We start from the raw sequence: 18,721 nt of genomic DNA, 5'->3' as shown, positions 1-18,721 counted from the left end.
CCCTCATCATGCAAGACTTTGACTTTTAACTGTTCTGAAATTTGACAACTTTTTAAATCAATATTTTGTGTACGCTGTGATAAACCAAACAGCCTGTGGCATGACTTATCATGCAGTAGTCACAAGAGTGGATGTACTATGTATAGAGAATCAATGTTATATGGTTACACTGGTAAATCAGACAGCTTGTGGCATGCTTTATGTCCTGTTGCTTCTATCTCACTTCATTTCGTACTAGTGTCAGGCAAGACACAATTTGCTTAAGATGCCTTATTTATGCTTATACTTGCTGTTACACTTGAGTGGCTGGTTGTATGAATTGTAGCACTACTTTCTATCTTGTCTGTGTTACTTTTTTCATTTTAAAGTTATTGTAGTCTCAAGATAAGACGTACTAACTGGAGTGAAAAAATGTTTTGCAGTTAAACTGTGATAAGGCAAACAGCCCATGGCATCCGTTATGTCCTGTTGCTTTCATCTTGCTGCTTAATGCAGCACTAGTCATGAGCAAAGCATATTTTTCCAATACTCTCCTTTTGCGTATTCTTGCCATTAGTTTAGTGACTGGTTGTGTTCATTGTTCAGGTATTATTACTCCGTGTCGTATTCATTGTATTGTATTACTATTTTAGAGTGAATCATGCCATTCTGTATGACAGAAAGGCACAGGTTTCGTTTCTACTCTACTTGCCATTACTGCATATTTTGCATGCTTTTACTGTATGCCTGTAGTGCAGGCAGGGCAACGTAAGTTTCTTTTTTTCTTCGGCCACCCTCCTACCGTTTAACTTAATTCAGTGATGCTGAAAGATATTACTGTATAGTAAAATATCAGCCATGATTGCATTGTTTAACACTGCATATTTTCCAATATTCTTGAATACTCACTTGCCTTTGCTTGTGATTGTTTAAAAGCGGTGAAATATTTTATTCTATTGAAATGTGGCAGCAGTCCTAATGTTCTGTATCTGTTTTTATGTCAGTCATTAAAAGATGATGTGAAAGAAATAAAGTGTGTGAAATGACAGAACATGGAGCTTCACAGAAAATTTCTGAGTCATGAAAAAAAAAAGCTGTTAAATGACAGAAAATATGGTAAGAGAAAATGGAACATCACAGAATTTTTCTGTTAGCAGCAAATCGAAAAAACCTGTGAAATGACAGAAGAAAGTAAAAAAAGAAAATTTCTGTCATCCTCACAGACATTTTCTGTTAATTGCCAACAAGAAACCCTGTGAAATGACAGAAAAAGTGAAAACAGAAAACATACAATAACAGAAAATTTCTATCGTCTTAACAGAAATTCTCTGTTAGTCGAAAACAGAAAAGATCTGTAAAATGACAGAAAAAGTAAAAAACCGAAAACATAGCATAAAAGAAATTTTCTGGCAGGCCAGCTGCCAGAAAATTTGTTTTTTTTCAATAAATATTTTTTACAGTGTGTGTCAGTGCAAGTGTTGCTGACAAGTTTTACTTCTTTGTACCCGTTGTGAAAATGCAATAAAGAAAAAAAAAAGTATAGGCGAGAGGTAGCGCACTCGGCTCGCAATGCAGAGTTTCGCGGTTCGAATCCTCCCTCCGGCGCAGCTTTTTTTTTCCCCAGCCATTCGTAATAAAGGAGTGTTTCTACTCCTGCAGAGGGAGTGCGCCTAGCAGGAGTGCGGCGACTCTGGGAAAAGGAGCGAAATATGGGACAAGCGTACACTCCTTCGAAAGGAGTTCCCCGCACTCCTTTAGTTCTTAGAGTGCAGAGGCTACAGAGCCTCGCTTTTGTAGTTCTTTTTGGCACGGAAATCACGCGTATACGTCCTTGCGGCTGTTGCGCTTTCCCCCTAAACGGAGCCTATTCGGCGGGTTATGGAGTCTCACGATAGTGTCAGGGCTCCAAATTGGCGACGTGAGGAAGTTCTTATTCGGATAAATGTCGACCAGGTGCGGTGAGGTGTGCAATTCGATACGTATCATGGCCAGTCATCACTCATGCAAAGTCCGCAACCATTGAATGATGACCCAAGTACTGTAATTCCTTGCGGGATAAAGCAATGTACGGCTCGGACACTCAGTTTTCCCTTAAACTATCTATTATCTCTGCTTCGATAATTTCACGCGTTAGTTGGCAGCTAGTTCTGGTGACAATGGTGCATTCTTTGTATAGATGCACGCAGCTGGATTTGACACAGGGTTCTGCACGCTGGCCGGAACTGGGCGCTTCATTATGATCATCACTTGACTCACACTTTCTACAGTGCGCGTCCAGGAACCCTCCGCACTTTTCCCTTTCATTTCTACGATGTTCACGGAGGCGGTCGTTAACAAACCTCCCACTTTGTCATTCATATTGCAACGTGTCATTGTAGTGTCCGTTCGTTCGCGCAAGGCCGCAGGAAAGGGGTGTTATCGTTTGTGTTCGTGACGCGAGAAGCGACCGGACTAATCTCGATTGATCGCAGCCATGCCGAGCTGCATCTACGTGTTTCCAGATTACTCTAGACGATCTCGACCTGTTATCTCAAAGTTTCATTGCCAGCTTTAAATTGAACGATGCCGCGAGCAGCGGGCATTTGTAGTTCGACGACTGACGAGCACGTTTGTTGCTTACGCCGCCGCCGAGTGATTCAGTTCTTTTGCGGGCGCAGGTCAGCCCAAATAAAGAGCTTCGTTTCCAAGTCTCGTTGGTGTTTTCGTGATCGCTGGACAGTGAGGGAATCGGACCCTTCGCCCAAACGCATAGTTTGGACTCCAGGCCATCAGGGCGTTAGAGGTAATGAGGCTGCGGACGCGGCTGCCCGAGCGCTTACCTACCGGGCACCTCACCCAGGCTCTTCCGGCTCGGAGATGGTGCAACCGCTTCTGCGGTTCAGAGAAATTCTGGACGACTATTGCGAACGCCATCGTCTTTTCCCGGTCCCTGCTAAGGGCCTGAGTAAAGCTGATGAGCGAACTCTGAGGCGCTTGCAGACCAACACTCTGTTGTGTCCTGCAATAGTGAAACATTTCGACCCCAAAATTGATGGGCGCTGCCCTCACTGTGGGGAAGTTTCCGATACCTTCCACATGGTTTGGGCCTGTCAAAAGAATCCTTCCCTTCCCCCCAATCCTTCCCCTTCCCGAGAGGCATGGGAGGCAGCCCTGCTCAACTGCTCGGGGCTGGAGTCTCAGAGGGCTCTAGTCCAACGGGCGCGAGTAGCGGCCTCGTCCAGCGGGGTCCCGGACTAAGGACTCCACCTATGTAAAGGGCCATTTTTGGTCTGCAAACTCTCCTGTTGTTTATTAAAAGTTTTCACCACCACCGTCACTACAACGTGACAATATGTCTTGTCGCATGAAATCGGTAGGCAATACACAACAGATTCCGCACATTTGACGAACTTGTCCCTGTGCCGCTTCTTGCCCCTGAGCTTGTGGGAGTCGCCTGGGTTGGCCATTTTGCACAGTTTTTGAAGATGTCCGGAGCAGAAAAAACCACTCGGACATCCAGCTTCTGCCGAAACTTTTTTAGCCTCTGGGACAAGCCGTGTATGTACGGGATTACCGCAGTCGTGTGCTTTCCAACAGAAGCCTGGAAAGCGTCTGGCTGGGTTGAACCCTTCTGTTTAAGAATGCCCTCCGTGACGCTGAAGGTACATGAGTAGGATACCCACAAGCAGAAAGCCGAAGGATTTGTTCATCGAAGCTAGCGGCCATAAGTTGTGGGCAGGACTTTTGCAAGGCAACCGCACTATTGGCGATATGCTTTGAAGAGAAGTTTATTGGACTGATTATTCATACAAAGGGACCATAGTCCCTCACAAAGACAAAAACACCAAGGCAGCGACTAGTGTCGCTCGGTACAAACAAGCTATGAAACAAGAACACGACGGTGACTGCTGCCGCCGTTCACACAAAATCATTCACAGCACAAAATGTCCAAAGGGTTCATAATGTCCAGGCATCGCGGGGAAGCACGCTCACTGAATACGATGAACGCGCACCGACACCGCGCACCACACACTCAATACGGCAGGAGCCGCACCGTCACGCGGCCCCCGCTGGCGGCGATGAAGCGGGTGCTCCACCGCCGCAGGAACTCGTCTTCTGGGAGGGTCATATGATCTAAACACGCCTGTTGAAACAGGCGCGCCCGAACCCTCTGCAGCATGGGGAACATGGCGCGTTGAGGCCGGCCCTGCAAGGAAGCGACGCCTCTCTGGCGCCACAAAACGAAGGCCCCAACACACAGCAAGAGCCGCACAAATGCGTCGCGCGGCCTGGTGTGCGAGTCGAGGCTAACAAAAAACATGCGCGACATCAGCCTCCAAAAAGTGCGCGCTACGACGCACTCAAAAAGCGCGTGTTCGAGGGTCTCTGTCGCACCGCACTGGGGACACCAAGAAGAAGGAGCGATGCCCCACGCGGCGATGCGGACCCCCGTTGGGAGGACTCTCCAGCCTCGCAGCCAGCCGAAGTCGCGGACGTCTGGTGGTACCCAGTGCGACGTCAAGTCTCGCCACCGTACCCGCCTGCTCCGCTCTAGCTGTTCAGGTGTAGCCTCCTGAATGGCAAGGAGCTCGCAAACGCGGGAGGCCTGCGTCTGAGAGACGTCGACCTCGGGCAGGGTGGCGGTGAGAGACTCGGCCGTTCGACAGACATACCGGAAGAACTCAGGCTGCCGTTCGGCTGAAGGACCTACGAGTTCACCAAAAAAGAGCCGCCGCGAAGTCCCGAGAAGGTAGGCGAGGAGCCCTCTTCCCGGGTAGTCGGTGGCGTCGACCAGGTCGCGGACGCCTCGAACAGCAAGCACGCTGCACATTGTGCGCAGGTTGGGCAGGCTGAACCCGCCCATGCGCGTGGGAAGACGGAGGAGCGCGCGAGCGACGGTCTCCGTTTTTCCCGCCCAGAAAAAACTGCCACAGAGAGTGGCCAAGCGGCGCGTAAAGGTGCGCGGCAGACAAGCGACGCGAGCTATATAATAGAGCGGCGCGCACACCGATGACCTGATGATAAACGCGCGTTCCGACAGCGACAGGCGGAAACGCGCTGCTACTGTCAGGCGTCGCTCAGCGGTCGCTCTCAACTCGGTCCACGAGTCGCGGGCTACCTCCCCCGAGGAGAGGAACACGACTCCTAGCACCTTACAAGCCGGGACCCACTCCACCTCGCCCAGCAGGTCCGACGCGAAGGCCCCGAAACGCAGAGCCTTGCTCTTGCCCCTGTTGAGGAGGGCGCCGGACAGCTCGCTGTAACTGGAAAAAAGCCGTACAAACGCTACGAAGCTGTCCGCGTCCCTCAGAAACAAGGACACGTCGTCAGCGTACGCTGACACCTTCACCTGGCCCTGGCGATATGCTGGCCAAGTATGTAGCTTCCGATCACTGCAACAGGGACCGCGTTCTACCTTTGGTCACCTATGCTTATAACTCCGCTGCTCAAGCCAGCACCGGATTCTCTCCATACTTTCTCCTCTACGGCCGTGAGGCTTCTTGCACAATGGACACCATTCTCCCCTACCGCCCTGATGCTTCTGAATTTACGTCTTTTTCTCAATCCGCCACTGATGCCGCAAAATGCCGCCAGCTTGCCCGGTCTTTCACTTCACACACCCAGCTGCAGCAGAAAACCACCCGTGATCCCTCTGCACTTCTTCCCACTTATCTTCCTGACTCTTTGGTCTGGCTCTGGGTGCCTTCCTCAAATGCCGGTTTTTCCTCCACACTTCTCAGCAAGTACAAGGGCCCTTACCGCGTTGTTGAGCAGACCTCCCCAGTCAATTACCTCATCGAACCCCTTACTCTTTCCACAGATCATCGTCGCCCAGGCCATGAAATTGTCCACGTGAACCGTCTCAGATCATACTACGATCCCGCCGTCGTCAAATCACCCTAAGCCGCCAGGATGGCGCCTTTTCGCTCGGGGTAAGTTGTAAGACAGCCGTTCGGCTCCCGAACCATCGGCAGCTGGCGCTTAAGGCACAAGTCGACGAAGAGTGAAACTGCTTTCCAATGCTCGCGGAACTCTGGACTGGCCGCTGCCTCTTGTCTGTACCTGAACTGTACCGCTAATTGTTCGCACGGAGCGCATCGGAAGACGCCCTGCGCTACAGGACAATCAAAATGCTAGAGGGATATGCCACGCTAGCCCTTAGCATACTTATAAGGGTCGCACGGAAAGGAGGAGGTCTGAATTTAAGAAGCTTGCTTAAACTGACCCAAGAATAGGTAATAAGCCACGTGAGCTATCCCACGCCTTTCTTAAACATTAGGGCTGAAGAGAGGAAGAAACTAGACTCGCCCATTCGACGGTGCATAAAGAGGGCCCTGGGCTTACCGATTAGCACATCCACAGAGAAGGTCCTCTCTAAGGGACTGCACAATACCTGAGACGAAATAGCGGAGGCTGTCAGAATTTGACTGCCCGATAGATTAAGCCGAACAACCACGGGCACAGCCATCCTTGAAATGGTAGGCCTGCAAACAGATAGGGGACTACGAGCCAAACCGAGCATTCCGCAGGACTTCCGAGAAAATATAATCATTCCCCCACTCCCTAGTAACATGCATCCCATATTCAACACTGAGAGGAGGGTGAAGAGAGCAGAAGTGCTGATCAGATGCTTCGATCCGATAGGCCAGCAAGTCAGTTGCGTACGTGAACGCGGCAAGTGGCAAGTCGGGTGCGGTGGTCGCCTCAATGGTCGACGGCCACAGTTCCCCCGTATCGGCAGCCAAACTTTAGATGCCGCAACGCGGAAACAGGTAAAGAAGTTGCATTAGCACTCGCTTGCATTGGAATGGAAGCCAAATTTATAATTAGCGCTAGCAAAACGGCCATCTATAAATTTGGAACGGGTAGGATCTTGCCAGGAGCGGCTAGGATTCTGGCCAGTAGACGAATAAACAGAAAAATTAGCCTAATTCGTGCTCTTGCACACGCGTCCGTTCCTGTCAATGACGCGGCCCGCGAGTTCGCCCGAGCTCTCAACATCTGGATAGCTGTGGAGCCGCCCAACTGCCGGGACATGGACGAGCGTCTGCAAAATTGTACGGACATTGCCGAAAATTGTAGATTAGAGAGGAGACTGGTGCCACCACCGGATAAATGTCTAAACAATAGGGAGGCAATCGCATTGAGTCGCCTCCAAGCTGAAAACTTCGTAAACCCGGTCTGGGCATATCATGCTCAGAGATATGAGAAAGAAAGCGATGAGTGCAAGCACAGTGGGTCGAGAGAAGCCCGCGGACCTTTCCCCGTGGGACCTAGAGAACCTCAAGACCTGGGAGGACTGGGAGACCCTCCTGCGCTCGGAGGACCCGGCCGTGCAGACCATCGCCACCGGCCGGGCTGCCAGTGTTATCGACCTTAGGAACATAAAAACTTGAGTGCAGTGGGGTCGTGCGGGGACCCTGGGGCGTGCCCTGAATTCTTCTTATAATAAAGTTTTTCTCCCTCTCTCGACCACATAACCTGGGAATGCGCTAGCTCCCCTATGGCTAGAGCAAAAATTCAGGGGGGCGCATTGTTGACCTAAAGTGCTGTGAGGCAAAAGCCTTAGGCTCGGTGTTGCTGGTTGTGTCACTGATGTGTGGATAAGATGTTAAGCTTTGCCTATAAGAGCATAACGAACCGGCGTTTTACAACGCTGCCAGGGAGTCCACAGAACGCCATCGCCCATTCGGCTCTCCGCCTTGCTCGACGGTAAATTGGTTGTTAAGGAAAGGAAATGTATCTCTCTCGCATATCTCGGTGGACACCTGAACCTCGCCGTAAGGGAAGGGAGGAAGATAGGAGTGAACGAAGACACTGTATTCACTAGACGCGTCTTTGTTCATTCCAAACCATGAGCTGGCATGGCGGATTGGTTAGCATGCTCGTCTCGCACTTCGGAGTCCCTGGATTGATTCCCCAACTCGACGTTGAATATTTATATATTTATTTAACTTGGAACATCAATATATCATCCGTTTAATTGATTGCAAATTTGAGCACTGTGACGTCGCGACGATTTCGGCCAATTGAAAAGCGTGACATTTCTGTCGACAACTCCTGCTTGCAACGATGAGGCACTAAAGGCTTCCGCCTTAATATAAATTGTAGGGAAATCTGGGAAGCCCTGCTGCGGAGCGAGGCCCTTGCTCCACAGCAACAAGCCATCCGCACGGCGGAAGTAGCCGCGACGAGTGAAGACCTCTTTGCCTGCTTGTAATTGCGGAGGTCCCGGACCCCGCCACCCAGGCCGGCGTGCCGGAGACGGGTAGTAGAGGGTCTCCTTATATGGTGGAGAATAAAGTTGATATCATCATCACATTTAATCAGCTCAACAAAGCTAAGATTGGATGACCGCGTAGATGAATCTACACCTCCACCATCTACACCTCCGATGGTATCACTGGCTGACCTCAATGTGGTGCCCGCATTCCCGACTACATTGGCACCAAAACTTTGAGCAGCCGTTCGAAGTTCAACATTCCGGGTGGTGTCATAGCAGTTCTCTTGGCTTATAGCTTACATGTTTTAGTCACGTTGGAGGTTAGCTTGCGACAGGGGTTCGGACCGATGACATATGCACCTTCAATTCCATGCTTTCTAAGCCTAAGGGGAAAGCTTTTAATGCTTCATACTGACGTGACCAAGATAAATTGGTAAATTGGTTTATGAGGAAAGGAAATGGCGCAGTACCTGTCTCACATATCTCGGCAGACACCTGAACCTCGCCCTAAGGGAAGGGAGGAAGATGGGAGTGAAAGAAGAAAGCGAGAGAGAGGTGCCGTAGTGGACGTCTCCGGTACAATGTCGACCACCTAGGGATGTTTAACGTGGACTACACCAAAACACAGCAACCGCTCCGATATCCGTTATGTCGTCGCGGCATGAAATTCGAAATCTGGATATTTCACAGCAGTCGCAGCCTATGAAGACGGCACAGTGGGGGCCGCCGCCACTATCCGAATTCGCCTGCAGAGGCGGAAGGAGCCGCCATAGGACTTGCTCTGGCCCACTCCGCCATTGATAAAAACGTAACCGAAATTTGCACAGATTCCCAGGCCGCTTACCGCCACTACCTAAAGGGCGTGGCGACGCCGGCAAGACATCGTATTGTTGCGAAAGCAATACTACTTGCACTTTCACGCCTTTGCCGTGCCGCGGCGGTGACCACCATTGACCTTCATTTGACCTTGATTGGATTAGATTGGATTACATTAGATTGGATTGGACTGGATTGGACTGGAATGGACTGGATTAGATTAGATCAGATCAGATTAGATTACATTCGATTGGAGTGGATTGAATTGGAGTGGATTTGAATGGATTGGATTGGTTTGGATTGGATTGTATAACCGATGCATCACCACAAGTCTAACCAGAAGCACCACCGCCAGCTACACTACCAGCTGTACCATGGCGTAGGTACGGATATTGCTTTCGCAGCTAAGCCACAGCGAATTTTATTGCGAAAGCAATACTACTTGCACGTTCACGCCTTTGCCGTGCCGCGGCGGTGACCACCATTGACCTTCATTTGGCCTTGATTGCATTAGAATGGATTGAATTGGACTGGACTGTACTGGATTGGATTAGATTACATTAGATTAGAGTAGATTGGATTGGATTGGAGTGGATTTAATTGAATTGGATTGGATTTTATTGGATGGGATTGGTTTGGATTGGATTGGATTGCATAACCGATGCATCACCACAAGTCTAACCACAAGCACCACCACCAGCTACACTACCAACTGTACCATGGCATAGGTACGGATATTGCTTTCGCAATTACCGGGCTTAACCAAGCTTAGCCACAGCGCATTTTTTTCTTGCCACAACCACCTTTCTCGATCGAACGGTTACTCTGTCGTGGGTTCCTCAGTATGCCTCGATCCCCGGTAATAAGCTCGTTCATGCGCTGGCCCGAGAACTCTCCTCCCAGACTCCGGATGATCAGGCACCCAATCCTGAGCAAGAGGCCCCATCGGTCCTCTCTACATATCATCAAATCACCACATTCTACAAACTCAGCCGCATGACACTGCCACCACCCCACAGTACCTCTTGTCACCCTCAGCCAGCGCCACATGGCGACAATTACAGACAGGCTGCTTCATTTCCCCCCACCGTCTCTCATGCTTTCACCCCACCTTTTCTCCTGATTGTAACATGTGGCGTGCCCAGATCCACAATTTTCCACTACCATTCGGAATGTCCTTCCCCAAATGCAGTACCCCCATCCCCAATCCCACTCATTCTTCCTGGGAGGCTGCTTTACGGACCGCTCAGCCCGCCAGCCAGAAATGGCTGGTGGATCGGGCTTTGCGTGAAGCACAAGACCGTGGACTCCTGGACCAGTAGCGGACCACCCTGGAAGAATTTTTTTTTGTATGTGTGTAAAAAAGTGTTTTTCATCCATCCAACGTGCACTCAAATCGCACAGTAAACGGGCTCCTCTGGCGTTTCGCCTCCGCCGAAACGCGGCCGCCGCGGACGGGTTCGTGACCAAGACTTGTGACAAATGTGTCCGCGTTTCGGATGCATGCCTTATATGGGCATATGCCGATGAATAGCACTTCCTCACTTAATTGCGTGCATTCGAAAGACATCGAAACATGATAAAAAGGGATTTCATGATTATATCATTCTACTTAACGACTAAATGACTAATTGGTAATTAGACAGTAGTTAAGAAGTGGCATGTGGGACTTTGCACTGCACCTGCACCTTAACACTAATTAATCAGTGCACGAGTTACGGTCATGTTAACTATCAATAACCATACATAACTAGTATAACGAAATGTGCAAGTCATGCCTAACTATCATTACCATCATTAACAGACGTTTCTAGACGTTTCGTAGACATTGTGTGGAACATTCTAGAGCGTTCCATCACCTGACAGGTGAGCAACAGGACATGATGCATGGCATTAGATCAATGGTAAACAGAAATTAGCCTAATTAACTTTTCTAGTCAGACCACATAAAAAACGTGTAGGAAACTGGTCGAACGAGGAGACGAACCGGGTCTCTGGAGTGCGAGACGAGCACGCTAACCACCCCGCCATGCCAGCTCGATGGTTTTCAATGAACAAAGGCGCGTCTAGCTGGTAAGGCGCCTTCGTTTACTCCCATCTTCTTCAAAGACATTGTTTTACTCTATCAATCTGGCCACGGTTTCTATCTCCGCCCGTGTAAAGGTCTCTCAAAGGCGGAGGAGCGGCTTCTCCTTCGGCTGTATAGTAATACTTTGCTGTGCCCGGCAGCTCTGAAACACTTGGACCCCTCTTTCTCGGGAAGCTGTCCGCTTTGTGGGGAGAAGTCTTCGGACATCTACCACATGGTGTGGGCCTGCCCCTCCAACCCTGAAATCCCCCCTCACCCCAACCCAACCCGGGAGGACTGGGAGGCGACCCTGCTCGGCTGCTCTGATTTGCAGGCCCAACGGGCCTTGGTCGCGCGAGCCTGGGCGGCGGCCAACGCCACTGGGGTCCCGAACTAGGGACCTCCACCTAGTACTTGTAAGGTCTGGGCCCATCTGGGCCAGCTCGTACGTAACCTCTTGAAATGTATCTGTATATAAATGTTTTTCACCACCACCACCATCCTCTCTTAAGGCGAGGTTCAGGTGTCCACCGAGATAAGCGAGAGATACATTTCCTTTCCTCAAAAACCAATTTACCGACGAGCAAGGCATAGAGCCGAATGGGCGATGGCGTTCTGTGGACTCCCTGGCAGCCTGAAGAGCAGCTCAAGCTGATCGACAGGGCTCGCAAGACGGGAAAGGCCGCTGGGGCCCTGGACTGAGGGCTCCACCTACGCTGGGAGAAAGAATCCTTACAACCTTGTACAATAAAGTTTTTTGCGAAGCTTATTACTAGAGGTACACTACAGCCCTTCGCCGTGGTTACACGCCGTGCACACCACGTGGTACAGTGACGTCACACCACTTGACATACCACGTGACACATGACGTCACGACAGAGGAAGACGGAGGTCCACCTCGCGCCGTCGCTGTGGTTGCACGCCGTGCAGACCACGTGGTACAGTGACGTCACACCACGTGACATACCACGTGACACATGACGTCACGACAGAGGAAGACGGGGGTCCACCTCGCGCCGTCGCTGTGGTTGCACGTCGTGCAGACCACGTGGTACAGTGACGTCACACCACGTGACATACCACGTGACACATGACGTCACGACAGATCGCCGTCACGCGCTGGGAGAGGGAGAACGATGCCATCGCACAGACACCGGAATGTCCTTGAGCGGCATTCCCGCGCATTTCGAACGCGCGTTCACACTTGGTGTAGGTGAAACGCTCGCTCCACCGGGCAGGCGGACGCGGCTTCCGTGGCAATCCAGGCGCTCACCCAACGCGCGTCTCGGGGTTAGTCGGCGTTCCGCTGTAGCCATGCCGTTGTCTTCCCCCACGACGAAGGCTTCTAGTGGTTGTATTAAAATGACCAAGTATTCAACCAAGGAAAGCCATGTATTACCAAGCCTAGCCATCAATATGCTTCGCATCTGACCAGGATTAACCAAGTTAAGCCTCAGCCATTTTTTTCATTCGTTCATTCCCTGGCAGTGTTGCAAGACGGTGTCGCGTTCCACTCTTAGAGGCGAATTTTAAAATCTTAACCCCACATCAGTGACCCAAGCAGCAACATTGCGCTTAAGGCTTTCGCCTCATCGCTGTTTCGGCCAACAAAGTGCCCCTAAATTTTTTTCTCCTTTAAGGCGCCGTTAAAGAGTCCCTCTACTCAGCGAGATGAGTGTATAAATAATGGCATATTCTGATAGTCGGAACCCTATAACATCAATAACGATTGAACTGCTCCCGGTTTAGGCACGAATTTATATTTTATTTCGGCGTTAAAAGTCGCGTAAAAATGCTCGGTGGCGACCCCAAACGTTCATTTTGTTGCTTCAGGTGGTAGTCTCTTTTTGTAGAAGCATAAGTGAATATACTACGTGCCGTTTGTATGCCCCAATGTCAGAGAAACGTACATTTTGTTCTAGTAAACTATAGAAGTCGTACCGCTCGCTTTTTCTGTAAATCACATGAATATTTATAGCTATAGGTACGCTAAATGCAGGCACGTCCCCACTTTAGTTCAGCGTATGCTAGCAGAGAAGCAAAAAATTGGAGGCTTATCAGGGTTAAGCCCAGTGGATGCGAAGCATGTCCTTAGCGTTTGGAGGCATCTTGACCACATACACGCCCGGCGCAAAGAAGCTGGTGCGTTTGCGGGCACAGAGACTGACGCGACGGCGGGCGCGCGCCGCCTCATCCCTGGCGTGACGTCAAATATCATGTGATGCAGCGGTGGTGGCGCTGCCGCCGCGTCGCGCGCGACGGCGCGAACCGACGCGTGGAGGCCTCCGCCGGGCGACGTCCGACGGCGCGATATGAGGCCCCATCTGCAGCCGGTGTGACGTCATCACGTGACGTCACATCATGTGATCTCACTTCAAGGTCAATGGTGGCCACCGCCGGGAGGCGACCGACGGCGCGATATGAGGCCCCATCTGCTGCCGGTGTGACGTCATTACGTGACGTCATGTCACGTGACCTACTTGAAGGTCACTTGAAGGTCAATGGTGGCCACCGCCGGGCGTCGCGCGAAGGCCCGAAACCTATGTTAATATGCTTCGCATAAAAAATGGCCTGGCTTAGCTTATGGTTAAGCCTAGGATGCGAAGCATACCGCCGGCGGAGGCTGCGCGTCCGCAAGCGAGCGCACGAGTTGAGCCCCAGCTTTCACAGATGTTGTGACGTCAGCGCCCCTAGCGGAAGGAGCGGCAGTTAGGCCGCCGGTGGAGGCTGCGCGTCCGCAAGCGAGCGCACGAGTTGAGCCCCAGCTTTCACAGCTGTTGTGACGTCATATCACGTGGTGCGCCGATGTAGGTCAAGTGGTAGCTACGCGGCCGCGTGCGGCGCAGCAAGGAAGAGCTCGGTTGTGCGGCTAGTATGCTTCGCATAAAATAAACTCAGCCTATAGTGGCGCCATCTGGTTGTCAGGACGGAAACCATCGCTGTAAACGAACCGACTCTCCACTTAAGCCTAGAAGCGGCAGAATCGTCACTCTAATTATTAAAATAAAGCAATTTTATCACTTATACGTTTTCTTATAGGCGAGATGAGACGAAGCGAAATACCGGCGGCCCATTTATGACCAGTGAATGCACTGAAAAAGGCAGCAACAACGAGAAATCAGTCCGAAGCGAGAAGTCCGGCTTCGACAGGTGCCGCCATGTTTGACGCCGCGCGGCGGAAATCCAGATGGTTGCCAGATGAGACTACCATCTCATACAGATCTGTTCCCACATCAATAAATTCTATTTTAAAATGTTCTTGGCACCACACCTGGCTAAACGGTAATGTCCCGAGATGTGAAGATGTGACAGCTACTGCGCCTTTTCCTTTCCTCAAAAACGAATTTTAGTCTTAAAATGTGACGTAACCAGAAATGAACTGATGTAGTATATTTAAGGAACGAAACAGCGCAACTGAAACGAAGGACCAAGAAGAAGAGAGACACGAACACGCGCTGACTTACAACTGACTGTTTTAATCGGAAAACCACATATAAATAATCTCTAATCGCTGCGTCACAGCTTCACGTCGTCATCGCAAACTACTAACATAAAAAGAAACGAAAAACCATTGCCGAAAAGTAAGCACCTACAAGCTCCCACGCTTTTCCAACAGATATATCTGGCGCTTAGACAAAGCCTTTTTCCTTTCTTTTTATGTTAGTAGTTTGCCATGACGACATGAGGTTGTGACGCAGCGATTAGAGATTATTTATACGTGGTTTTCCGATTAAAACAGTCAGTTGTAAGTCAGCGCGTGTTCGTGTCTCTCTTCTTCTTGGTCCTTCGTTTTAGTTGCGCTGTTTCGTTCCTTAAAGATGCAATACCAACTCGCCCACTATGCTATGTTGATGTATGTCGTAATCAGAAATCACGAAATGCCACGCTCCGCACCATGATTAAAAAAAAATGATCAAAGATATGCTTTCGCGTTCCCCCATAAAGCAGACTTAAAGTGTCCTCGGAATTTTTCATGCCCTGCTTGATCTGAGTCAATTCCATGGTTAGCACGTACTAGAATTGTCGCTGTAAATGCTACTGCGTTCACTCCTGTATATTCTAGGCGGATACTATTCGTATCTGCACACACGACTAATCATTGTATCTCATTTTGGCAGTACAGAGGTGAATGATGAATCAACATTTATTGGGCCAGAAATAAATCGGTTTAGCACGCAGGCCCCAGACGGGGTGGTTCCCTAGTTACGGGACCCACATGTTCCCAGCAGCTCCTGGCCCCTGTCCGTCAGTGCGGGCTGAATCGGTAGGGCGGGGCTGGACAACAAGGCCTCCCATCGCTCAACGGGTTGGGGGTGTTGACGGGAAGGGGAGGAGGGGATGGAGTCTTGAGTTCTGTGCACTCTGCCAACACGCGCGGCAGGATGCCGTTTTCGTTTTAAAAAGGACACAGCATATAATGTTCTGCAGGGTACATGCGGGTCATCAGTACGGGATGAGCAAGCCATCCCGCCTGAGCTCGACGCAGGATCGTCTGTTGTTGCCTGGTGGGCTTGGGGTGCGATTCCGGCCGTCTGCACCTTTTCTCTCGGTACATCCGAGTAATGTCCCGAAAGCTGGTAACCGGGTGCGGTAGCTCTTGCCGTTCGTGCTCGGCCCGGACTGTCATTTCTCAGGCATAGTAGTCGGCGATGGTGTTGCCTGCTACCTGCGAGTGAGCCGAGACCCACACGAGCTCTATGGCTCTTCCCGGAGGCTTGCACTTGAATAGAATGGCTAGGGCCGCGGAGGAGATTACTCCCCTTCGGATGCTTCATAGGCTGTCTTTGAGTCGTTGATCACGGTGTCCACGCTGGGTTGTGCGAGTGCGAGGACCACAACCGCTTCTTCGGCAACCACAGGGTCTGTTGTCTTCATAAACGCTCTGAGGATCAGCCTGCCTTTTGACCGAACCACCACCGCTGCACGGTTACTGTGTTTTCGGAGCGGGGCGTCCACGTAGAGGACCATGGGGTTCTCTTCCAGTTACCGGGCTATGACTTTGTCTCGCGCGGTGCGCATCTCGTCTTCCTTGCCCGGCGTCATGTTCCGGGGAAGGGGTTTGGTCTGAATGGTCGTCTTCCAGTCTTCCGGAAGGGCCGCCTTGATGGGTACTGGCTCGATCTGCCATCCTATCTTGCGTAGGACGGCTCGTCCGTGTTCCGTGTGACTGAGACGGATTCTCTGATTATAGAGGTGGGCTTTGATGCGCTCCTACATCGTGTTGTGGGCGCCCATTCCTAGCAGTCTTTTCGTGGACGAGTATATGGACATGCCCAGTGTTTGCTTCGTTGCCTTACGAAGCATCAAGTTTAAGGTGTCCTTATTCGCCGTCTTCCGCTGGAGATACGGGCGGAGTAGGTAACCCGCGACACGACGAACGAGCGCACCAGGCGCATGGCATCGTCCTCTTTAAGGCCTCGATTCCTTCTCCCGGCGTCTTCCTCCGCTCGGCGCTGTTCCCAGCGCCGCCGGCGGACGACGTAGGTCGTCTTGAAGCTGGCTCTGCAAGCCTTGTCCGCGGTCAGGTGTTCGCCTCCACACAGGCCACACTTCGGGACACATCCGTGGTCTTCGGCGGGGTTGGAGATTCCGCACCTTCGGCCGATCATGTTCGAAAGATCCGGGCACACGTCCATTCTGTGCCCCGCTCTTCCGCACACATAGCATACGTCGATTTGTTTTCTGTGAAAAGTGCACTCCGTAAGCAGGCTACCATATCTGACGTAATTGGGTACTCTGTACCCTTCGAACGCAATGACGAATTATCGACTCTTACCGATTCGGTTTGCTTGTGCACGTTGGGTTATGCTTGTGCACAACATTGTCTTGAATCTTCTGGGCCGTATCCTCGAGTGGGATGCCCCTTACAACGTCCTTCACCGTGCCGGTTGGGGGGGGGGGGGGCGCTTCGTAGGTACTTAGTGCGCCGTGCCGCGTATGTCGATCCTTCCTACTGCAGCGTTTAGGTCGGCGTGCTCTCTTGCAGGTGCTCACCACGACGATATTCTGCTGGAGGTTGGGCCACACGACGTCCTCACTTGCTTCATGGGCGGGGATCTGTGGCGCCGCCACAACTGCACGACTTATTTCAACGCGGGTCACGTAGCTCACGAGGGTATATATATATACTCTAGCAATGTGCCTGATCTTTATTTGTGCCGCGCCCGTTTCCTGCGGCGGAGGACTCGGCCGCAGTGGGCTTGGTTTCTACCGTCCCTATTATGATTCTTCGCGTTGGCCCAAGGTTTCCCTTTTAATATATATGGAATCTGGCGTGTAACAAGTTCTGTTTTCACATTTCTTTTTTCTGTGATTTTTGCTTTGTAGCACGAAAACATCCGTTCAACCACATCAAACAAATATAGGTCTTGATTTCACAGGGTAGTTAGGAAACTTATTATTCCAGGCACGACTTTTACTACACGGCACCAGTTTCTGCGGCCATTTCTGGGCCGATATCAACGCTGCCTTCGCGTGCCGTGCTGTCCTAGTTGGTCGCTGGGAAGCGGGGACGTTTCATCCGACGATGGCGGGTGTGCTCCACGCGGATGTGCTCCTCGCTATCGCTGTCGTGCGCGAAAATCTTTTGGCAGAAGCCGCACATGAAGCGTCCGCCCGTCTTGTGAAACTGCTTGTGTGCAGCCGCAGTGGCTGCGCAAGCAAACTCTGCTCCGCACTTCACGCAGAGCCGTTCCCCGATGTGAGTCCCAGCGTGCAGTGTCATCGTCCGTTTGCTCTTGCACGGCGCCTGGCACAGGCGACATGGCGCTCTTCTGTCAGACGAGGCGGCTTCGTTGCGCTGATGCCGGTACACACTGCGCGCAATGATTTTTCTTGGAATGTGCTCCTCGCAATTCTCGCTGCGACGTGCGGTCATATTCCCATCGGGCCACATCTCCCGGCGTAGCCTTCTCTGGAAGGATATTTCATAACCCTGCATGGAGAAAAAGGCGTTGATTAGTCAGTGCGGTATGGTGTTGTGTTCTCTCGCGGCCTCTGAATCCCACTGAAGCTCTTTGTCAGTAAGTGTACGATTCTCTTTTCCAACCTCAGATGGCGCTATAACTGATTGTGGTATGTCCCGCCCATAGATCATGTGACGCAGACGTCACGTCCTTCATTAACCTGTAGCCGTCACGCTCTTTGTTTCTGCAAACAAGATAGGAAGCGGCGTCTAAACAGCTAATGGATACACCATGGTGTCAGTATTCTGCTTGATATTTTGTTTGTGTGTCCTCAATCCGGCTCCGAAGTTCCAGTGCTCAGATAGCACCCGCTCAGCACCCATGGCCTTAAAAAAAAAGTGGTGCTATTATGCGCGCGCTTCTTTCCTGCCCAAGTTGATTAGAATGCGGACTACGTCGACTGGGGTAACCACGTCGACGGCGGCCACACAGCAAGCCTCCGGTGGAAGATCGCATTACGGTGACAGCTCTCAAGGCCTGCCGTGATGGACCTCCCAGAGGCGACCCGGGTGTCAGCTGGGGCCAGAGTCCATGTTTGAGCACGGCATTCATCACAAAAGAGCGGTTTCCTTTCACCGCGTTGTCTTGCACGTGGCCCTGGGCCTTGTGGTCTTGCACTGATGAAGAGCAAGTGCAAGCCGCTCGTGCGGCCGCCTGCAGATCGTAGGGACGCCACTCACTCTGCCTGCG

General features: G+C 51.3%; 1 pseudogene; it reads right to left on the bottom strand.

Moving 5' to 3' along the window:
* Nucleotides 1-15,056: 15,056 nt before the first annotated feature.
* LOC149328249 (uncharacterized) lies at nucleotides 15,057-18,721 on the bottom strand (annotated as a pseudogene).

This window comes from Amblyomma mixtum, chromosome 9, assembly GCF_055824585.1.
Source record: "Amblyomma mixtum isolate Tamu chromosome 9, ASM5582458v1, whole genome shotgun sequence".
Taxonomy (NCBI): Eukaryota; Metazoa; Arthropoda; class Arachnida; order Ixodida; family Ixodidae; genus Amblyomma; species Amblyomma mixtum.
Note: the sequence above shows the minus strand (reverse complement) of the source record. Positions and strands in the feature narration are given on the sequence as shown.